This window comes from Vidua chalybeata, chromosome 3 (assembly GCF_026979565.1).
Source record: "Vidua chalybeata isolate OUT-0048 chromosome 3, bVidCha1 merged haplotype, whole genome shotgun sequence".
NCBI classification, from domain to species: Eukaryota; Metazoa; Chordata; class Aves; order Passeriformes; family Viduidae; genus Vidua; species Vidua chalybeata.
Window position 1 is genome coordinate 111,607,148 of NC_071532.1, and position 24,168 is coordinate 111,631,315.

At 46.7% G+C, this 24,168-nt stretch overlaps 1 protein-coding gene and 1 long non-coding RNA gene across 7 annotated transcripts in view; one reads left to right on the forward strand and one right to left on the reverse strand.

The window, feature by feature from the left end:
* The window catches only part of EXTL3 (exostosin like glycosyltransferase 3), a 131,010-nt gene extending 110,663 nt beyond the window's left edge, over positions 1–20,347 (reverse strand). The window contains exon 1 of the mRNA XM_053936994.1: positions 20,253–20,347. The gene's annotated coding sequence lies outside the window, so the exon portion shown is untranslated. The remainder of the gene's footprint in view (positions 1–20,252) is intronic.
* LOC128784987 (uncharacterized) lies at positions 80–23,025 on the forward strand. 6 transcript variants are annotated; one of them, XR_008429717.1, is made up of 8 exons: positions 80–249; positions 2,726–3,022; positions 3,939–4,071; positions 9,771–9,922; positions 16,150–16,362; positions 21,437–21,490; positions 21,846–21,979; positions 22,487–23,025. It is a non-coding gene; the product is annotated as an uncharacterized LOC128784987 (long non-coding RNA). The 6 variants fall into 6 exon arrangements; XR_008429715.1 differs by having other exon boundaries at positions 21,437–21,472; XR_008429719.1 differs by having other exon boundaries at positions 16,150–16,190; positions 21,437–21,472.
* Positions 23,026–24,168: the final 1,143 nt, after the last annotated feature.

Genomic DNA, 24,168 nt, shown 5'->3' on the forward strand with positions numbered 1-24,168 from the left:
CTACGCATGCGCGCCGCGCCCGGACGCGTTTTCCCGCCTAAAAGGTAGGCGCGCGCCCCCGGTCCCTCACACCCTCCGCTCCCCTCACGGAGGAGCCGCCATGTTGGCAGTGTCCGATGCTGCCTCGAAAGGGCAGCCGCAGTCCGGCCCTGTGGGCAAGCAGCCCTATGTGTCCCCCTAAAACCCTGTCAGAGTGTTCCCCTGGAGCTCAGATGGTCCACGCAGTGCTGTGTATCCCCCAAGAACCTCGTGAGTATGCCCCCATGGAGCTCTGTCATGCCTCAGCCCTATAGTGATGTGGACGCAATGGTTGCCACTGACCCGCTGAGAGACGTCCAGGTGCCTCCTGGCAAAAGAGGTTAGGAAAGTAACTGTATTGTGGGAAACTGATCAGCAGATACTAAAACATCACTATGGTTTGGAGTTTGTTACAAAATAGCATCCAGATCCACGATGGAGGGTTGGCGTGAACAGCATCAGCAGTTAAATGTTGTGAAGTCAGAGGAGCCATGTAGAAATAAGCGAGTACCAAACATAGCATGCAACAGATGGTAACTGAAGCAAAAAGGGGGGGAAAAAAGCGATGAAGAAATAAAGGAGGGGGGAAGGGCAAGTAGCAGTGCCAGCATCTTCTCACAACCAAACCACGTTGCACAGGTCCAGTCCTCTGTTTATCCATTCTAATTTTATATATTAGGAGCTCCATGAAAGGCATTTGTATCTATGGCAATCAAATCCCACATCAAAACACACAATATGACAACTTTGGGGGAATTAGAGAGTTTTTCACAGGAAGAAATGGGGGTTTATCTCCAGGAGTAAAGAGAGTGGCGTGTTTCTGGCCAAAAAGTTCCAGGATCTCAGCTTTAATAAAACATGAGCACTTCAAAGCAGCGAAAAACCGCTTTTCCATCACTCTGCACTTTTTAACAGTCATTTACACATGTGTAAAGAATGCAAGGAAAAACTAACTTTTATTCTGAGATGAAAAACCAGTGAGGGGTGAGGCGGGGGCATACGTCTGCCCTTTGATAAACAATACAAAATCCAATCTCGCCGCAGGGGACGTGCTGTACAGAAGGGCAGGAATAGGTACTGCAGGTTCAAAGGCTCAGAGAAACAATACTTTTTATACTTTATCAGGACAAAAATTTAAAAAAGACTATGACTGTGGCACAGTATAAAGGCTAAATTAACATTCAAATCACTGAACACACCCACGTTGTCCTACCACACACATCTGTTCCCACTGTGCCATGGCTCGGGGTTTTATATTCCACCCTGATCTACTTGGAGCTCTGCAGGAAGAAACAGGGGGACAATCATTCCCTTCAGGTCCTCACCGAGGAGGAAACGCCAGTGGAGAATCACTTCAGGGACAACTCAGGAGAACAATGCTTCTCCCAGCTCCCAAAAGAAAAGAAGCTGTCAGGATCAGTAGCCGGTCTGGCATGTCTCCCTTTCAGGAAGCACTATCAAGGCTATTATAGATTATACTGACAGAGACACCTTCAGATTTAATCCCCTTCTCTCTGCGTTTCCCCTTCTTCTTACAGGAATTGGTTTTAAAGAGGAGTTTTTAGCTTCCCCTCTACCAAGTGAAAAATCCACTGCTCCGCTGCCTTCTGCTTATCCCAAAAGAAAAAATTACTGTATTCAAATACCCTCATTTCCCACCTTTTCTGCCATCTGGGCTTTTATTTCTCATATACATGTAAAATTTCCACATCAGAAATGGATCCTAAAGGGCAGGGTCTATAACCTATGACTAATAATTATTCAAACAAGAAAATAAGTTGCCGATAAAGTTGCTCGACACTTTCCTGGCAAGGAAAAGCTTTTCACTCCTATCAGCTTCGAAACCTGTTTTCCCAAAGGAACAGACTCAATTCACACTGCCAATGCTGTTAGAGACTTGGAAACTTCATGGTGACCTTGAGTTGAAGCTGACAGGGTGGAGGACTAAAAACACTAATCCTACTGTAGGGAAATGTGCAAATGTAAAGCAAGGCCACCTAAAAAGCAGCCACAGTTTAGATCTTGGCCTTCTGTTCAAACCTTTAGGAAGAAATCCTTCCCTGTGAGGGTGGTGAGGCCCTGGAATAGAATTCCCAGAGAAGCTGTGGCTGCCCCATCCCTGGAAGTGTCCAAGGCCAGCATGGAGATGGGGCTTGGAGCAACCTGGGATGGTGGAAGGTGTCCCTGCCCATGGCAGGGGGTGGCACTGGAGGAGCTTTAAGGTCCCTTCCAACCCAAACCAGTGTGGGATTCTGCTCCCAGAACGACACAACGACACCCCTGTATCATTTCAGGCTGGGAACCTCCCTTATATTTATTACCTTTCAAGTTACTCTACACTTGGCAGCTGCAGCTGAACACAGTGAATGCCATCACACCTTTGTGTCCTCTCCATGTAAATGGTCCTCTCTTCCCCTCTTTTCCTTACCCCCACCACATTCCCTTTTCCTCATCCCACTTCCCCCTAAGCATGGATTGCATCCCGGTGTCTCCAAACTGCTCTAAATTACATTGAGTCATTGCAAGCAGGTATTAAGGAGTTTCAGAGCCAGCTAATGCACATTTCCATGGCACACTTCCATGGCCTGAAATAAACCTCAGAAAAACATGGAACAACGATGGCAGGGAGGACCCTGAGCTTCCATCTTTTCCCTGCTGCAATCTTTTTGGTACATCTTTTTTAATCTTGTTCTCCTCCTTTCCACAGCAGACGCTACCAAGGTCGGACCATCTGCAGATTTTACAAGTTCCATGGAATGTTTTCAGACCGCACTCTTAACCTCAGACACTCCTATCGGATTTCATAGGATTCAGCCACTATCTAGCCCCAGGGTGCTGTAGGTGCTAAATAGATTATCTACATCTCTCAGCCACTATGGAACAACTACACAGCAAAGCTCAGTTTTTAATCCTGCTGAGACTCCGACTGCTTTTGGCCATCAGGTATCCCACGGCTTCAGGAGAGGAAATGTTAATCTGGAATGCTGGCCAAACTCCAGTTTAGGTAATTATATTCTGACAATTTACATTTTCCCTGCAGTTTTTTTAATGGATATGGATATTTTTTTTTTCCCTTACTTTATGACATAAAAGCAGTGGCCTGGTCGTGCTCCTGCTGTTGGAGCAGCTGCCAGGCTTTGCAGCTTAAGTAGCTGCATTTCAGTGGTAGGTAAAAGCATCTCAGTACAGTTAAATAAAGCCCTTTGAAGGACCCCATGGGCACGAGGAGTATTGTAACAATGCACCCCACTGCTGGCCATAAAGCATGGCAAGGGCTGGAACATGAAATGAAACACCCAGGAGCAGTATCTCCTGGCAGGAGCAGGAAAGGAAAAGTCAGCACAGGAATGGACACACAGACCCTTCCCTCCCAAATCCTAATTCTACTTTGGACCTGATGCAGCCCCAGCTGGGATCCAAAGAGCAAACACAATGAACTGTCAGCATCCTGCACAGAGGAACCAGTTCCTGATAGCAAAAAAAAATAAGCTTATAAAAGTAGTGGAAGCTTTTGGCAAGATGCTGGAGGACACTGCCTGGTGCTTAAATGGGATGAGGAAAATAAATGCCTGTTCCCTTAATGAGGGCACAGTTACTGGTTTTATTTCATCTGGCTTTGTAAAAGAAGAATCATTGGGCAAGAAATGGAGTAGAAGCTTTTGTTTGGGGTGGAATATTACGGATCACACTCTGAGTATGTCGAATTGTACTACCACATGCTTGATGAAGGAAAAATGTTCTAGATAAATTAATTTAATTACTGTATTATCACAGTCATTTAGTGGTATGGGTTGGAAGGGACCTTAAAAATCTTGTTCTGACCCCATTACCACAATGCTTAGTTTATAAAATCTTTCATAACCACTCTCAGATCTTTTCTTCACAAGAAGCTTTCTAAAAGGGTCATTTTCCTATTTCAGCAACAATTCTTTAAGTTCTGAGAGATGAAGACAGTGGTGACAAATAAACCATGAGATTCTGGATGGATACAAACACATGTGGCTTTCCCTCCTTCCCAGATCACTGTCACCCAAAGGCTGTTACCAGTACTAGGTGAGTATTTTTCACAAGTAGTTTGTTGATCAAAATATGTTTTTCCCTGTCCCCAAAATGACCAAACATTAATTTCAGTGTGATGGGTCACTCCTGGCTTTGGGGGAGCTGGATGTGGTGGGAGAGGGTAAAGGTAGAGCAGGTTTCCCTCCCCTTGCTCTGTAACAGCTCACAGTAATTCTACACCAATCCAGCGTCAAAAGAAATTATCTAAAACATATCTAAATAGAACTTATCTGCAGAAATAATTTTTTAAATCCCATTAAGTAGCTTCCATACTGCAATACTCCTGGAAATTCCATGGACTCTTAAAAAAGACAGAATCCAAAGCAGGAAGCAGCAGCCCAGCCTGGTGACAGCCAAGCAAAACTCCGACTGGATGTTGGCAATGGCTGAGCAACGGCACAAAATACCAGCACTGCCTCTGTCCTCAAGGCTCCTTCCCCTTCCAAACCCTGCTGCACTAGGGAATCAGCTGCATTTCTGGAAAATTCCCTTGAATTCCTGGAGTATTACAGCTAACCATGCTTCCCCGTCATCTCAGCACAGATGCTTTGAAGTTTTCCAGAGATACCCAAGGAAGAAGACACATCCAAATACCTAGACTAGCCCCAGACTCCACCCTGGAACAGATGGCGGGGTTCTAAATGCAGACACATCTGGTAACCACTGGTATGAAAAAGCTGGCAGGCATCAGCTCATTCTGCTCTACTAAATATTCCATCATTTGAACTATATTTAAACAGAAGTTAAAAAGAAACAAACGTTTTGCTTGTCTATAACATAATCCCCAACACCTACATATTGTAACTGTGGCATAGCTCGGGCATTACACTCTTGCCTACCAAAAGAACTTTCTTTTTTTAATTAAGCACTCAGCACTGTCTAAATTTAAATTAAAAGTGACTACAAACCAAGCAGTTGGGTAAAGTACAAAAGCATCATTTTCAGCATGTGCTTTGTTGCACCAGACTCAAGGCTGGGGTGCTCCAGCACTTCAGCTCACCCTCGAGTCCACACAATTTGAGGGGCCTTGACAAGCTGCCAGATTGCTGAGAGTCCTTGAAACAACTGGGAGAGCACAGACTCTGCTCACACAGACCTGTGTGTTTAAGCCAGCTGTTCCATTTCTCCCCAGGTCCAGCTCCCAAAATGTAAACCAGGGATAATTCTTCCTTGTCAGAAAAACAATCTGTTAGAAATTATCATTATCTTGTAGTAAAGGCAGCTGGGAAACATGTCTGCTGGTGGCTGGGGAAAACACCCACCCTCAAAGCCCCCCACCAAAGTCAGACCTTCAAACCTGCACACTACCCATGGTCACCCCAAATCCACTCCCAAAACTCCATTTAAATAATCTTTTGGGACATTGTTCCACGGCTCTTTCTGTGAGCTGAGTGAATCATCTGTGTTTGCTAAAAATCCAAAGCGATAGCAGGCATAAAACGATCGTTCTAGATTACAGTCACTTTGGGAAAAGGCTGTAAAAGGCTGTCTGCTGGGATTGTGCTAGAGGTCCACTGGAGACCCCACCGTCGGGTTTGGATGTGTGCAGAGAGCTTTTAAAAATGGCTAGAGAGAAAAAGAAATACTCCGAGGAACTGGCTGATAAGGGAGTCTTAAATTCCAGATATAGAAGGAAGAACAAATACCAACAGTGGGGCCCTGTAAGTCCGGGATGTAAGAGCCAACAGACCTCAGAACAAAACAGGCACTGAGCAAATGAGAGGTGATTCTGCAGGAGACTTTTGGCAAATAGTGAGGATGCTGTAATAAAAGCCACTTGTGATCACTCAATTCAAGCCTGTTTTCCACAAATTGACTCAGTTTAAGCAAAATAAAAACGGGTCTGCAAGGTTTCCAGTTTCAAAAAGTTGAGGTAATTAAGCGAACTAGTTTGAGAGGCTGAATGGCTGAAAGGCTCCAATGAGAAGACCTTGAAACCAAAAAAGAAAAACCATCTGCCATTTACATCCTGAATAGAGAAAGTGAATAAGAAGCACACGTGGGAAGGGAGGAGAACACGCTGGAGATTGGAGATAGTCAGGGTCAAGCCCCCAGGCTGAATAGGGATGCTGCTACTGAGTGAAGAGAGCATAAGGGTGAAGGGAGGATGAGCTCTGACATCCCACAGCTACGTCTGAAAGTGCATCTGAAGTTCTCCTGTAACCACAGACATCCCATATTTCCAGTGTCCCTCTGGAATCATGGGGACCTCCAGGAAGAATATCCCTCAGGACAGAGGATGGGGAAAAGTCAGCTCTCAAAGGCAGACAACGCTGGAGAACTGAGGCTGAATCAGAACATAAAAAGCGTGGAAATCCTGAGCACAAAGTGCCCATGAACTCTGAGTTACACCATGCTAAAATAGCCTGGCACCTGTCTTTGATAAAATAACCTTAGCCTTTTGACAAAGAGGCATTTGGTCTTATTTATTGGGATTTTAGTAAAGCAACCAGAAATCTGGGGACTATTTGTAAATGGGGAAAACGGGGATCGATAACGAGAACGCTGGGATCGATAATAAACACTCGTGTGCCTTAAGTGCTGCAGGATTTTAAAAAGCACCCTACAATGATAAATAACAATAAATAATTGTCAGTGTTTTGAGCACAATCTATTTCAAAGCCTAACTTTAGTATACAAAAGGCTTTAAATTTTAAAAAATAGATATCTAAGTAGCACAGGGCTGCCGCCAAAGCCGACCGCTAAAATAAGGAAGCAGGTGGCAGCTGCTGCTTTTTCCCAGCTCAGAAGGTACTTCCTCCTTTCCACAGTTCACCCAATTCAGTTATTAGTGCTTTTGAAACAGCAAAATCCACTCCAAGCTGAATCAGAATGAAAATATTTTTTTAAATGTAAACCTTCCATGTTTTTTTTTTTTTATACCTGCAGGATTCTTAAGTGTATTTGCAAAAGCACAGGACCGTAAATCCAGAGTCTGATCCCTTAATACTGAAGCCAACCACATTGCATAATCCCATTAATACATTTATCAGGCTCCATCTTCACAGCAATCAGGATTTTAGCCCTTTACACAATTCCCATTGGAAAGCTCTTCAAGCATCTCCCTTGGTTTGAAGCTATTCTGCTCTTTTCCAGCCTAAACTTTTTCAGAGCCTTTTGTTCTTGTGCCAGAATTGTCATTTAACTTAAAGAACTCTTCTCCCTCTCTGGTATTTACACCAGTGTATTTATAGAGAAGGAATCTAATTTTTCTCTGCCTTTTTTTTTGTCATCACCTCACCATCCAGGTTCCTTTAATCATTTTGGGAGCCGGATTCTCTGTTCTCCAGCAGATGCCCTCCACCACACCTTTTCCAGCTGGAATCAATCTTTCTCCTATGGACAAGGAATGCAGAATGCATTTTAAGCTATGCCTCACTAAAACCTGTTGCAGTGGCATTCACATTTCTTTGTCACCAGTGGGAATAATTCAGCTGACAAATGTGATCCCAGACATATCTTTATCATCGGGACATCAGAATTATCCTATGGTTGATAAATACATCCCTATTCCCACACAGAACCCCCAGCTTTCTGTCAGAGTTTGCATTACAAGAACTCACATTTGCTTACAGACAAATGGTCCCAAAGTCAGTAATTCTTCTCCTGGGATGTCCTGTTTTTCCTCTTTTGATGACACCTCCAAATCCCATTAATTTCTGCTCTATCATTAGTCAATACTTTGATTAGCACCAGGCTTGAGACCAGTCCATGTGGAACACTATTGCTAACTTGCCTGTCAATCCTTCTTCAACCTTCCTGCCTTTTCTGCCTTTAATACAGGATTTGTTGATGCAAAACAGGAGCAAAATACTTCAATTCTGATTGATTTAAACTCTCTTGCTTTGCATTTTTTGGTTTTTTTTTCTTTAATGAAAGGCTGATTTTTGCTGGTGGAGAATAACAAACATAAATCAGGCCTTTGCCTGAACTGCAAAGCTGTCCTATTTTTACAGTTAGGCATCTGTAAAAATTAATAAACTATGCAAGTCAACACATTTGATATTAAAAATGGTAAATGAAGTTTCTTAATGACTAGTCTGACTTTTTCATTGTACTTTGGGTTTATGTCACAAATTTAAAAAACAATGAAAAAGACATGTTGAACTGGTAGTTAAATAAAATTAAGCTAAATGTGCTGAATACATAGTTTAAATTAAAACAAACTTGTTTATTGTACAAAGAAATTCTGCAACCTATAAATAGAACAAACTTCTACCTATTCAGCATGTCTTCAGGTTTCCAGAACTTGAAACAAAATTAATTTCTATTCTCATGCAAAAGAAGAGCTGATGCGCAAGTAAAATGAAAAGTGGCAAAAAGCACTTGGCTAAACATTTTCTTTAACCTACCTGTCAAGGAGAGGACACACAACCCAAACACAGCCACTGTCCTCCTCCCTTCCCTTTTTTCCCTCCCCATAAATCCATGCCCACACAGGAACTGCAGAAACATTGGCTGACACCACCACAGCAGTCTGAAATCCCACCAGCCGCAGGCAAAGGAGCTTTTCCTGGTGCAAGTGCAGCCAAACAGAGCTCAGGGAGAGGGGCAAAGAGGAGAATAAACATGGGAATCACTCCTCCAGCTGCTGTGGGGAGGGCTTGACCCCGCTCTGCACATGCACTGCTACAGATCAGGAGCTGTCCCAGCAAGCATTACCTCAGTATCAGCCTTACAAAGTTTCTTCAGCTTCCTCATCAGAGAGGAAAGCAGAGAAAGTGATGACATTGTCCAAATCTTCATTCACCAGTCCTGCAGCACTCTCCAACACGTGGCAATGCTTTTGTTTAATCAATACCACTTTTGGCTCCCAAGAGTGCAAGAGCAAACAACCATTTGCCCTTCCAATTACAGCAAAAACCACTACGTATGTCAAGATTTAAATTCAATCAAATTTAAAGATGAAGAAAAATCCTCCCTTTCTCCCACTAGCAGTGACAGAACAATGTTATGCTCTGCCTTTTTTTTTTTTTTTTTTGAGTAATTAAAAATAGACTGAACTTTAGGAGTGTTATTGCACTTGAAGCAGTAGAATAAAGTGCATCATAAAAAGATGCCACTGGGATCGGTTGAAGCCAAGAAAATTGAAAACATTTTGAAGGAACAAAGCCAAAAACACAGAACCAGATTTAAACTTGGCGTGTGCTGTGGCAGAATGCCAGGGGAAGCAGAACCTGCTGGGGGAGTGTGGAGAGGGAAGGCTCCCTGCTTCAGCCCATGGACCAGGCGTGATGGGCCAGGTAATGGGGGGACACAGCTGGCACAGCTGGGGGACATCAGTGAAATAAAGCCCACTGCAGCCTGCTGGGCTGTGAAACATTCTCATCATATTAAACCATGGCATTAATAAACATTGAGCTGTAATCCACCACTTGCCATCTTCAAAGAGCTCTAAACCCAATGACTAATTCTCACAACCACCTCCTTAGGTGCAGGAACTGTTTATAAAGATGAGAACAAAGGCAAAACGGTGGAGTCATTTGCCACAGCTCCTAAAAAGCGATTTTTTAAACCAGAGGAGCACAAGGCTCCCAGTGACACAGCCCCCTCAGTAGATGGAATTTGCCTCGTGTTTCTTTGACAGCAGGACACATCTACAACCTAAAACACTTGTCCCCAAACCTGAAACTTCACATATAAAGTTACTTCTCTAATGTGTGGGAGACTGATTTTATATCTTCTCTGTGCAGGCGGGGAGCAGGAGAACAGCAGAAGTAAAATGGGTGAAGTGATGCTACGATGGAGATCAACAGGAGGTTTTGGCCACCAAACTTGCATTTCAGCTGATATGGTTTAATCAAGAAAGAAAATCACCTAGCTAAGCCTCCTCACTAAAAGGCTGGTAAATCACAATTCTTAGATTTTCTTCTTCATCTCAGTTTTTCCTCTAGCAAATAAAATTACCTTAAAATTTACAAGAAGGCTTTGAAACAGATTCAGGTTTATGGCAAACTCTTGGAGAAAAGATGCACAGAGCATCTCTGTTACCAATGCTCAGCTCAGCAGAGGTCTCCAGAGGAGACCAGAGCTAAAAAAATATCTTAACAAAATGCCAGCAACAAGAATAAGTTACTAAAGGGAAAACAAACCCAACACACTTGTGTTTCTAAGCACCTCAACAACGTTATCAATAAGCCCAGATACAGCCTTTCTACAAAAGCTGCAGTGACAATCGATTCAAATGGATGGCACTTCTGGAATGCCCCTATTTGACTCTCTGAGCTGAAGCAGATAAAAATTCAAAGATTGGACTTCCTTGGTATTTTTATGTTAATCTGCACAGCTTTAGGGAAATTGTTGCGACTCGACTCCAATTCACTCCATGCAGTCAGAGCCATTCAAGTACCTACCAGCAATTTTCATACCCCTCGAAGTCTATCTCATAAACTGTCATCAACCCAATGCATTATCTTGCCTGAAAAAATCTGTCAGGAGCACCAGGCAGGCTCCCCCTCGGTTCAGATAAGCAGAGCAGACCTGACTCATCCTCTCCTTTTTTTTTTTTTCCCTTTCATCTTGATTTGTATTGTCGCCTTTACAATTTATTTTCCTGTATAGCACAAGATAAGACTACATATATGTATAATGAGTGTGCAAGGAACAACGAGAGAAAGTGGTTTTAATCTTCACCTATCCTCCTTTCTAACAATTCCTTTTGCTTCATCTTTTTGGAGATATTTTAGCATTAAATTCAAATTAATTCTCCCTTTCTCTTGCTTTTGTTGAAAGAAAACAACAGGACATGTGAGAAACCCAGGTAGGAGGAAATGCTTTCCTGATCTGAAGCGCTTGGACTTGCTCAAGCCTTTTGCTGTGTTTCTGCAGAAAGCAGACGAGCAGCTACACCTCACTCCGGGCTACTTTTGCCCAAACTGCCACTGCATTTAAACTGAAAACCAGTTTTATTGCAAACAGAGATGGGCATCCACAGGCCCGAGGTGTGCCAGGGCAGCAAAAGGCCCCCGCTCTGGCTCCCGTTGGCTGGAAGATCTCCTTCCTTCCCTCCTGGGGACTGTCTGGTATCCACTCACGCAGCTGGAGCTCCACCCCACCCCGAGGCTCTGTGAGTACTTGGGCTATCCCTCATGCCTGTTTTTCATGAACTTACACAACCTTCATTACCCTTCAGCCCAGTGTCTCATTGTCAGGCTTGCCTGAAACAGGCTGGCAGGTTCAGAAGTTGCTGGGGTGGCACAAACATATGGGGTCATTGGGTCCAGAGACTGGGGCTCATTTTGTGAGAAAACAACATGGATGTTGGTTGTTGTGTCACGGATCTGAGCAGAGATCCCAAGCAGTGAAAGAACCTGGAGATTTAGGTGTAACCACGCAGAAAAATCAGTATTTGGATAAACTTGGGAACAGCCAAATGTCTAAAATACCACACTGATAAAGAAACCTCCAGCCCAGCTTTTTGGCATCAGCCAGCAGCAGAATGACTCTGCCAAGGTCCCAGGGCAGCTGATGCCAACCAGGACCCTCACAGCAGTCAGAGGTTGCACCACACTCCCAAATGCTTCACCAGCGAGCTTGGGGTGGCACCACAGACACAGGAAGAACAGAGCTGCGATGGAGCTAAAGGTCCATCCCTTTACTCCAGGCTGCACAAAGTTTCACTTCAGTCATTTTCTTCCATAAGTCCACCCAAGATTCTCCAGGGTTTCTTCAGATTATGGTTGTCAGGCCCAGCTCAGTGACAACCCAGGCAGAGCAAAAGCTCAAACTCATCAATCCTTTTAATTCTTTAAGCCTCTCTGCACCACCATTGTGATTGTTTTCCTTGTAACAAGGCCTTCAAGGCAACATGAAACACCAAAGAGCAAGGAGCAAAAAAAGTCCTCAGGTGGTCAAAGATTCATTACAACAGACAGAATCATTCCCTTTATCCTCTCTCCAGCCCCCACTTAATTGAGTAGCCTGATAAATTGATGAATTACAGTGAAATGATCTTGCTGTGATGCCTCTTGCTGATGAATGAAGAATATCCTGCCAGTCTCCTGGTTTCAGGTGATGGATTTGAGCCCAGGCTGCAACACAATTCCTTGTGACTGACAAACTCAGCTATTTGCACTCTTAATCTTGATAATATTTGATTGAATAAATCCAAGGTCATCATTTCCCAGGTGGATAAATTGCTCAAAATATCACCAGCCCTCCAATTACTTCAAACTGCATTAACAAAAAGAGGTGAAGAATATTCACATAAGAGCTGCTGAGATTTTAGCCTCATGGCTGGGAAATATCTACAACCCAAAACAAAGCTTTGCTGGAGCATGAACGAGCAACTGTGGAGTTCTATTTGTCATCTCATGGCCAACAGCCCTTTTCCTGCAGCCCTCAAACCTCAGGGACACAGACCCCTGGGGAGTAACGTTGCTCATGTTCAGTCACAGCCCAGCAGATTCTTTCTTTTTTGTGTGAAGTTTGATAGGAAGCAGCTTGGCTGAACTGGAGTGATTTCAAGACGTGGGAAGCTGGGAAAGGATAACTATTAATTGGCATCATTTTCTTTCAGCACATGCAAACACTTTCTAATAGAGGGAAACATTAAAACTCCTATACTTGAGCTTTAGTGAACAGTTTGGGGATGCAACCTGATTTTTCCTTCCCATCTTCTTCTTCTTCAAGAGGCAAAAATGGGACCAAAAACTGCTGCACCTTGGCTGCACAGAACTTTCACACAGACCTCTGCACAGCATCAGCTGGATCGAAAGATGGTGTGTCATTTGTGAAATATTCCAGTCCTTTATTGTGCAAGCTCCTAATTATTAATGTCTAGGCTCCGTATTTCTGCAGTGAGATTTATGATGTAGCTCAACGTGGTGGATTTGAACTCATTTTCCCTCAAATCCACAGATGGGAAACCACAGAAGTGCTTTTTATCCCCTCAACTTCTGTAGTCTCTGGTGCAGAAAAACCCCAAGGAACAAACAAGCCCCTCATAAGAGGAATCTGAGGTGAAAATTGTCCTTCTCTGCCTCCACCACCACCACAGTGGCATAAATGTCTTTTAAACAGCTCCCCATGTCCCTTGGGGACAATACAGACAGATTTTAGCAAAATTTCACGGTTGTGTCTGTTTTTAGAAGACATAAACTGCACTACTGCAGGCCTCCTTCCATCCCACTGAGTCTTTTCAGATCAGGTGCAGAACGGGGACTGCAGCAGGAACAGGACACAGCTGCTGCCCTGGGATCCGGAGAAAAGAGGCAACTGATGCAAAAGCCAGTGGCCACATGTAACTCTTGTGGAGGGAGCCAGAAGCTGTCCCCGTGGAACAATAGCAGGAAACACTGTCACTGAGCTGGCCTGTCACAGATCTGGGCATGGAAAATTCCTGCTAGAGAGAAGCAGAGAACTTCTGGGCATAAAGGGTTTCACTTCTTCTTGTGATTCCCGCAGCAAACTGAAAGATTTTGAGCCTTGAAATTAAGGTGGTTTTGGAGGTAAAAAGCATGGTTGGAGAGTCAAATGAAGTTAATCCATTTTTTCTGCAAGGATACCATACATTGGGAAAGCACGTAGAGTGAGCAACGAGCACCTGGACTGGTGGCACACTCTGCTCTTACTGGTCTAACAGGGCTTAACACAAACTTGTGCTCCAGAAAATACTCATATTTATATATTCATATACATATCTATGTACATACAGACATGCTGGTCCCATGTAATACAAACAGATAATAAACCCACAACATCCTTTGGCTCCAGAATGTGGGATTTAGAAAAAAAAAAAATTAAATTTAAAAAATAGCAGTCTGCATGTGCTACAGCAGAAGTTGCATTAAAATAAGCATTGCTGGTCCCAGTGAGTTATAGGTGCTTGCAAGAGGCAGGATAATGGGATTTCACCGTGCTTGGTTCCCTCAGAGGTAACTGCACTCTTATCAGGAGATGCGGGATATGAGGCTCTGACACTGCTCTGATTCATGCTCTGGAATAAAGCAGACATTTGATGGCATCTGCATTGCTGACTCAATTGCGTATCTTCAGTGCTGATCTTGTTGGTGCTGGGAAAAGGGATTGGGAGGGAAAAGTGCTCCTGTTGCCTGCATGCCACGGCTTTGCTGTTTGCCTTAGGGCCTCACTGGTAAAAATAGGTAAATAAAGAAAATAAATGTGTTCCTGCCTCCATCCCACATCCACCAAGGCAAGCCTTTCAGCTGTTTTTCTCCACCCAAACTTGGCAAAGCAACTTCAAGGAAAAAAGGGATTTCTAACTGCTCTGCTTTTGGAATATATTTGAAATTAAAAGAAAGCAAACCTTGCCCTGTCTTCTCCCTGCACTTCAGTCCCAGCCAGTCTCAGAAAAAGGTGGAAGACAAATATTTTCTTGTTGAGGCTCATTCTACCTCCAAGTGGTTGTTTCCAAAGTCTGGATTTATTTATTTTTTAAAGTTTCAGCTCTGGCACATCTACTTTTCTTCCTTCTGGGGAATAAACAAGAAGAGCAGCAGCCCAGCAGGTGATGAAACAGATTCTTCTCCAACTCTGCAAGTAGAAAGCTGAGACAAAGGAGGTGACAAGGAAGATAAATGAACACCTTAGAGGATGCTAATCACACATGGGAGTGGTGATTTCCAGCAATTTCTGCCTCGTCTGGTGCTCTGGCACCAGAACCTTGGTGAACATTCACAGCCCCACCTGCCAGACCCAGCACTGGATTGCTGCTCCTGTTCTCTTCTTGCCCTGCCTTCACCACCAGAGCTGTGATGGATGTGTCTCCTCAGCCTCTTCTTCTCGCAGAGAGGGGCTGTGGCACCTCTGTGCTTAAAAGTGGGTGATTTAGCAAGAAAGAAAATCTACATTTTATAGAATCATACAAATGTGTAGTGGCTTGTGTTGGAAGGGAACTTAAAAGTTCATCTTGTTCCAACCCCCTGCCATGGACAGAGACACCTTTCACTAGACCAGGTTGCTCTAAGCCCCTCCAATGTGGTCTTATGTGGAGGTTCATCCTCATGGCATGACCCAGGATGGGTTATCAGTGTTGGACAAGGATAATATGGGAGAGGACCCTCTCTGCCTCATGTCCGTCTTGACATTTTACTCATCAAGGGTGCAAACAGGACCTCAGGGGGGTCAGGCTGAGGTCCTCTGCTGTCCTGGTGGAGACACTATGCAAGAGCCAGAGCCTTTCCCTTCCAGCTCCTCCCAGCCTGGCTCACTGAAGCCCGCGCTCTTGGCATACACAACATCCACGCTGGCTCTGGAGACCTTTGGAACGATCCAGCAGGAGACATTCCCCACAGGCTGCTGGGGCAGCCAAGACCAGGCCTATCTCAACTCCCACCCTCCCACGTGGCCTGTGGCAATGGCCCCACCAAACCCAAAACCTGAAAGAGCCAGAGGATTCACAGCAAACAAGCACAGGCCTGGGGTTGACAGCCTCGATGCCCAGTGCCAGGGCTAAGCCTCCTCTCCAGGGAAGTCGTGTCTCATCAAGCTTTGGCTGAGCACTGGCCCAGGCTGGGGCTTGCCCAGCTTCCCAGGGCAGCCTGGCTGGTGACTAATTACCCATGACTAATAATCACCTCTTCCCTCCATCATGGCACTTCTGCTGGCACCCACTCATTTGGCACAAATCCCTTTGGGTTCCCTTCCCTCGGCGACCCCACCGCTCCACCAAATGTGGTCAGAACTGGTCCAGAGTCATCAGGGATGGACAAGGAGCCTCTCATCAAACCTCCAGGTTTTTGGGAGCTGCCTCCAACTACAACCACCACGAACTGTGCCAAGCAGCCAACCTGTGCATTCCCGTTTTGAGGTCCACTGAATTTGCCCCATCCCAGTTCATCTCCACTGTTTAATTAATCACAAACAGAAATTCAGGGGAGGGCGGCTGCACTAGGACAACACACAGTCATTAAATAAAATATAAACACCTCATCCATACTTAACATCAGGTTTGATCTACACTGTTTTCCTTTCCTTTTTCAAGGTGATTTGCAATTTCTTTGGTTGCATTTTGGGAAGGGGAGGGCTGACTTACTGCATAATCTCATTTTTGATCTATTATTAAATGCCTGCTTTCTTTTTTCTTTTTTTTTTTTTTTACCCTTTCTCTAGGAAGCCAGAAGCCCCAGCAGGAATTACAGCCAGAAAGAGAGGTGAACTGTGAAATGAAAGCTGTGAGAGAAAGAATTGCTTGTGCTTTTGTTTGAAATTTTCAGAGTTTTTTGATTTTTGGTTGGAAGAAATCTCAAGATTGGCAAACCAAGAGCCAGGACTCAATGAAAGTCTGGGACAGGACCACAGCAGATGAGGGCAGTGGCAATCAAGGTAGTCAGGAACATCAGACTTTTTACCATTTTGATACCATCTGAAGGTGGATCTGTTCCTAAGGTCACCCTGGTGATGCATCAGGGCTGATGAGTGATTTCATCACCCTTTTCACCTCCTTCCCAGCCCCTCTGCATCACTGGCAGTGATTCCTCCTTCTGCTGTATTTCAGAAATAAGGAGTTTCTCCTCCTTTGGCACTAGGACATGCTCCCACCTCCCAGCCAGATGAGTCAAAAGCGAGCCTGGCTCTGCTGCCAGCTCCCATTGAGATCTGGATGCTCCCTTTGCCACGCTGGCCACCTGGCTGGCCAGCAAATGGTCCCCTTGTGGAGCCACGTGGCCAAACCGGGTCCCCCAGCTCCCCAGTGAAGCCTCTGCTCTGATATCTGGAGTGGACACAGGCTCATACAGAGATCATCCACTGGCAGCCCCAGAAAAGGGCAGATCATTAACATTTCCTATTAATTGAATTAATTAATTTAACAATTTCCTGTTAATTTCCTATCATAATAATTGCCTTATTAACTAATAGGAACAAAGCCATTATTTAACCACCAGGAATGTGACTCAGTGACAGTCTCAGCCACCAAAGCTATTTTTTGGGAGAAGAATAGTTTTTTAAGTGCCTTTGTTTTTAAAGAGTGGCCCATGCAAGCAGCTGAGGGTTTTGCAGCTGAACTGGGCAAGTTCAGACTCATTCTGAAGGAAAAAGCATCCCTGGGCCACATTCCATAGAAAGTTCTCTGCTTTTTTCCAAGGGAATACAGGAAGGGCAGGGACGTGACACACAGCCCAGAGAGCAGCTCCATCTCCTTCTGCAACTGGACATCCAGTTCCTCCTCCCTGGAAAATCCAGGGGATGGTTGGGGAGGAAACCCAAAAAATGGCACATCTGGAAAGAGCCATCCCTGGCTGGGAACAGTCAGCAGATATGAACATCCATCTGACAGCCACCAGTGCCCACTACTCCTCAAGCATTTGAAGGACCACCAGGACCTCTCCTGGTCCTCCTACAAGAACCATAAAACTTCATTTTGACCATCCAGGCAGCTGCTTCCAGGACCCACTAGAGACCAACTATAGATACAATAAAAACAAATGCCAACGTGGGACTGGAAACCCTTTCTTCATTCCCAAGGGAGATAGAGAAATAGAAGAAATGAAGGAAGCATTTGTGAACCTTCAATTCTAACTCACCCAACAGTCACAAAATCCTTTTTGGGATCCCCAGCGACCAAATCACAGCTGCCACAAAAACTGACGTCGGTGATATGGGAGCAGATGTTCCCTCACCTTCATATTTTTGCTGGTTACGACTGATTCAAGTTTCTGGGCACAAAACCAGTTGGAAGGAGCCTGTTCCCAGAGATGGATCCCTGCTAAAAACACCAGAGCTGGATGCCACTGGGACATGAGGGATGTATGTGCCGCCTCCTTTCTCCACCTCCAGCCTGAATGCCATCCTGCCTTTCCCTTAAAGTCAGCCAAAAGGAGGCAAACTAAAGCAACTGTCTGCATTTGGCTTTATCTGCTACAAAATGTCAAACTCTTCAACAGGAATTGCAACATTTCCATCCTCCCTCACTCCAAAGCAGGAAGACTGGTACAAAGAAGCCAAAAATGTATCAGAAAAAAGAAGGCATCACCTATGCCAGCCACAAATGGACTGAAGATGGAGATCCCCCTTGGGCAACAAAGGGTCCTGCAGGGGAAAAGCTCACCTGAGTTTCTCCACATTCCCTTGTGTCACCCCTGAATTTGCTTCCCATGCAACCATTTACATGAAAATGTGAGTGCACGTGTGGCACGCTGTGGAAATATTATGACTAATGGATGGAACCGGTGCAATGTGTCAAAATCTTCCCTCTCTCCCCATGTAACAGCATTTCAGACACACATGAGACATTGGCACCTACGTTTAATCTGTTTTCTTGTGAGAGGATGGAAGGCATTTAATGAATTTCAGTGATTTTATGTCTCACCAGTAGATTCTGCACTGGCATGGCAGCAGAGAAGCCACAGGTTCCCCCAGGCCATTGCTATGGGATCAACAGGCTCACATCCTTCCTTATTTATTCTGGAAGAGCACATCAGGGCACAACACATCATTTGATTTTTTTTTTTTTTCCTGCTAATACCCCATTTTTCCCATCTCTGATCTTTGATGGCACTGGACTGCATCTCCTGCAAACACACAGTGCTCATCCTGCATTGCTGGGACTGCACAGGCTCTTCCAGCAGGGAGAAAGCTCTTGCCCAAGGTTTCTCTGGGACCATTTATAGTCTCATAACAATGATGTGTACCAGCACGTCCGCCCCTGAAATCCCCTCAGCTCCTGCTTTGGACAGGCACATTCCCAGGATCACTGGGACACCGATGAGTTCCAGCACCCAGACCTGGTGTGCAGCAGGGGGAGCGGCAGAGAAACACCTTAGCACCTTCTGCTTTTATCAGGGATAAAATTACCCATTTTCCCTCCTTTGCAGCATCCTTTCCCTCCCGAGCTGAGCGGCGCTGGCCGCGGAGCCGGCACATCCCCGGGCGAAGCAGAGCGCAGGGCTCCGGCTGACGCACAGCCCTGCCAGGTCAGCCATGCTCACACTTTCCACGTCTGCAGCATCTCAGCCCGGAGCACAAACCCTGCAAAGCCCCTTCCTGCAGCAACCCAGGCGAGAAACACACAGAGAAAAGCCCGAGGGAGGCAGAGGACAGAGCAGCCTCCGCGGGGAGCGAGGTTTGCACGAAGGAGCAGAAGTTTCTTTGCTCGGCCACTGAGACACATTTGAAGGTGAAGGTTGGACGGGACTGTGGGGAGCCCAGACTGCCCAGAGAGAGCGGAACACAAAGAAACCCAGCCCCGACATGATGAAATACAAGTTTATTTGCTTTAGCTCGGGTCCAACTTCCCTCGCTGGCTCAGGGAAAAATTTCTTTAATGCCGCTTTGTCTGGGGGCTTTCGTGCAAACCAGGTTTTTAACCAACTCAAAACACAACTCCAGAGAGATGGCTAGTCCTGAGCACCCCGAGATCCAAGGAACCGGGACCAGAGCATCCTGACTTCTCCAAGTCCTTTTGCTCTGCCCCCACTCTCCTGGTTCACATCCCAGACACGGAGTTAACGCAGAGGCATCACGACACCGGCGCTGCCGAGATGCCTCTTTAAGGGCAGCCAAAACCATTCCTCTGCTCCCGGGGATCGCTCCCCTCCCTGCAGGGATTTCTCCTTGCTCCACAGAAGCCCTTCCAAAGCCTCCAATTTTCCCCCTGGCCCAAATTGCCAAACTCGAACGCAACTTTCAGCGGGGGCAGAGCAGCCCCCGCCCGCTGTTTCATCGCAGCCGTCACATTAAACCTAATTTATGTTGCACCATCCCGGCGCAGCGGGAGAGGAGCCGCTGCCACCCCAGGGCCACTGGCACGAGTTTCGCCCAACTTTGGAGACCTGGATAAAAGCCCACTGCCCCCTTCAAGAAGGCAGCTGCCGGCTCAGCCAGGGTTCATCCCACTGGAAAAACCCCCAGTCCTCAAACACCCCCAGCCCCAGGGACATGCTCAGCCCCCGGGACATTTCCATCCCGGGATAGGGAGGCGAAAGGAGGAGGATGGGTCCCCTCCAAGAGGGACCCATCCCGGGAGGGGCTGGTGCTGCTACCCGGCTAAGTCCGGGGCGCCCCTCCTGTGGGGCGGGGAGTGATTATAAAGTAGAATAAAATAAAGAAATAAAATATTAAAATAAATGGAAAAAATTAAAATAAAAGCTAACCCAATAAACAAAAAAAAATTAAAAAGCCAACAGCAAATAAATCCAATAAAATAACATACCATGAAACGAAATGAAATTAAATAACACCCTGCCGTCCGAAGCGTCCCGGGGAGCAGCGCTTACCTGGCGGAGGGGCCGCGCTGCCCCGCGGAGCTCCGCGCTGTCCCTGCGGCCGCAGCCCGGCGTGCGGAGCCCGCGGAGCCCCCGGCCCCACTCGCTGCATTCTGGGAAGCGGCGCCCAAAAATAGGGGCGCGGTGCCCTCTGGTGGCACCTCCCGCGCGTGGGGTCCCCTCGGGTGGGAAGGGGCGGTGGGGGACCCGCAAGGTGGTTTGGGGTTCTAATAGGATGAGTGTATAAATGTATATCGCTATATGGCTATATATGTATACGTGGTGTTATATACATGCATACATACATATACATATATATATATATATATATAAAAATATATATTCATATATATAAAAATTTATATACCATATATATTCATGTATATTCATATATGTAGGTATATGTCTGTAATTTTATGGCTATCTGGTATGCATATATTTTATGTGTGTGTGTATATTTATTTATTTATTTATGTTTGTGCCTGTGTAAAAACTTAGAATCCCGGAATGCTTTTGTTTTGAAGGGGCCTTAAATATCACATTATTCTACCCCCCTGTCATGGGCAGGGACACCTTCCACCATCCCAGGGTGATCCAAGCCCTGTGCAGCCTGGCCTTGGACACTGCCAGGGATCCAGGGGCAGCCACAGCTTCTCTGGGAATTCTATTCCAGGGCCTCCCACCCTCACAGGAAGGAATTCCTTCCCAATATTCCATCTATCCCTGCCCTCTGGCAGTGGGCAGCCATTCCCTGTGTCCTGCCCCTCCATCTCTTGTCCCAAATCCCTCTCCAGCTCTCCTGGAGCCCCTTTAGGCCCTGGAAGAGGCTCTAGGATCTCTCCAAAGCCTTCTCTTCTCTGTGTCCATTCCCAGGCAGAACCCAAAGCACCTCTGGAAAATAAATGGGAAGTACTGGTTTGGAGAGGAAGGGGTAGATGTTGGGGCACATCAGCTCTTGGGGTGAAACTCGTGGCTGGAGGTGTGAGGTTCAGAGCATTCCCCTTGTGAGAACTTGTTAGACACACATAGAGAGTGGTCTGTAGTTATAGAAATGTACGGATTGATGGACTGGAAATGTGTGGATTGATGGACTGGATGTACCTTTGGGTGTTGCAGGAGGATGTGGTGCCAGAGTGGGTTTGGGGACTCTGGGTCACAGCCCCACTCCTGACTTTCTGCCCTGCTTTTCCCCACAGGCATCTCCTCGCTTCTGTGCCCAGGTGCTTGGAAAGGTAATTAATGCATCTCAGGTGGGTAACTAATTCATCTCAGGTGGATAATTAATGCAGCTCTGTGGCAGAATCACCTAAATATTAACGAGATTTTGTGGCTTGACCTCCCTGGGTCAGCACTGCAGGAGCTTTGCTCTGCTGAGCCCAGCACTGGGATCCTGCTCAGAGGCCAACCAATAACCCAGCCAAACCCTCAGGAAAAGTGATCCCAGTGGGATAATGTTCCTACACCCAGCCACAGTGGGATCACCCCAAAAATGGGATAGCAGCCCAAATACCACTCTGAAAGTGAGACCTCACAAGCCTTGGTCCACAATCCCAGTTTGCATCAAGGTCCACTAATGTAATTCCCGGGATTTTTTTTTTCTGACAGGAGAAGCAACTGCAGGTCATGGACAAGACCTGGAAAAGAGCCACCTGTGACAAGAGAGGGAAATCGCTGAAGGACTCTGAGGCACAGAGGCACAGCAGAAATTGCCAAGGCAATTTCTGAGGCACAGCAATCAGGTGTGTGCACACCTGGAACTTGTCTCTCTCCTTTTCCATGGCAAGAGAAGCCTCACAGGAAGGACTTGGCTTTCTGATGCCACCTTGTGTCTGCTGCAGATGTGAAGTGACATTTCAGACCCTGCCAGTAGCTTGTTGTGATTCAAAAAGCTTCTTTTTCAACCCAGTTCCCCATTCTGCAGCCTCTATTCCTGTGATGTCTTTCTACAGGCTCCTGTTTCTTCCCAGGGGCAGGGATGTGACTCTGGGGACATCAGGGTCCCTGTCCTAATCAACATTTGGCCAAATTCTGGGGAGGGCTGCAAGTATTCCTCAAATCCCAGGAAATCCTGAGTTTTCCTGGTGTGTTTGTCAAGTCTCATGTCCAGAGCAGCAATGACTGTTCTGAACAGCTTAAATAAAGCAAAACATTGTGAATATCCCTGGGGAGTGACCAAGGATGGGGATAGGGGCTCCTTTTTGAGAAATTTTGCCTCTAACTGGTTTTCCTGGCACCATTTCCTCCAGCTCCAGGTGGCAGCTTGGGCACAGATAATCCGGTGGAGCACAGTGACAGAATTCGTGGAGATTACAAAGTCTGGAAACATTTCTATGGAACATCCAGGTCTGGTCAGACAGACAGGGAAGATCAAAGCCAGCAAGGAGTGTCTCCTGTCCATCACCTGCAGCTCCTGGGGTACCTGGAGGGGGAAAATTTCATCTTTTCCACTCGATTTTAATCAGCTCATCAGCAATGGGCACTGACAGCACACCAGCTAAGAGGTTTATGTCTGTTATTCCCTAAAGATTAGCCTTTGGAATCCAAGAGAGGGAAGTGGCTGCTCACTGGAGATTCCCTGCAAAACTGTTTCCCCAAAATGCCCTACTGCTCCTCTATTATTTATTTGCACAACCCAGGGACTTCCTGCCTCCCTATGTCAAATAAATCCCTCCTCCAGCCTGAGGATCCCATATGGACCCTATAGGGTGGGGGGATGCCTTCCCAACAGTCTTAGTGGGGCCATACAGGGTGTGTGGATTTGTACTTGTACCCTTAGGTGTGTGCACACTTAGGAAGGAACTAAAATAGCAAAACCTGACCCTAAAATGCCTCAAAAGCTTCTTCTACCCATTTGACACCTGAAACAGTCTGGGATATGTGGCCACGGGGGGAGCTGGGATGTGATGGGGGATTGAAATCTGCTGTGCTGGGAAATCCTGGGGAGCTGAAACCAGGGACAGGGCTCTGCTCCCTCCTCCTGGGCGCTCGTTTCACAGGAGCCGAGCTGCACCCGGAGGCTCTCTCGGGTCCCCGGGGTGTCAGGTGACACCCACTGGGCTCTTTCTGGTCTCTGGGGTGGTGAGGAGACACCAACCACCCATGCACAAAATAATTGCTTCCCCCTGCCCTCCTAGAGGCCACAAGTTGTGACAATTAAATTATCCCAGATACCCACGGGGGGTTTCTCCCGGGTGGTGCTGGTCCGTCTCGGGGTCAGAGAAAAGGACACGGGACTCCTCCTGCAGGGTCACTGATGGGACACGGCCGTGGCCGTCCCCCACATCTCCCTCCAGGGCAGGACATGGAGCAGAGGAGGGGACTCTGCGGCCCAGGCACGGCAGGGCACCAGAAAAGTTGGGAAAAGCGTAAACCAGCACGAAACTCCCGTTTGCAGCTCCAGGAAGCACCGAGTTTGATGTGTTTTCTGCACATTCCATGATTCTCCAGCTCTCACGATGTCCCTACAAACCACAGACATTTCTGGCCTCTGCAGGATCCCAGCTGCAGTGGGATCGAGTGACTCGCATGGGAATGCCACCCTTTTCCTGCCGTATCCATGGATGTATCCCCACTCCTGGATGTTGGTCCCCAGTGCCACCACCCCCACCTTCCTGCCTGCCATCCCTCGTGTCACCCGTGCCGCCGGTGTCACCGGGAGCCCAGGGCTCGCTCGGTGCACAGGGTGGCACTATTGCCTTAAAAATCCCGGCTGGCCTCTGGGGACGCCGCTTCTCTGGGCTGGTTCTCCGCAGCCGTCCTGTCCCCAAGGAGAGAGCCCCCGTGGGCCCCACAAACGCAGCGGCGAGGCCGGGCAGTGTCCCGGCCTCCTGCTCAGACAGGCGGGATGAGCCCGCACGTTTCCCTGGGGATTTTCCTCTTCCAGGGCAGCGCAGGGGTTTCTGCCCCGCGGTTTGGGTGGAAAAGCTGC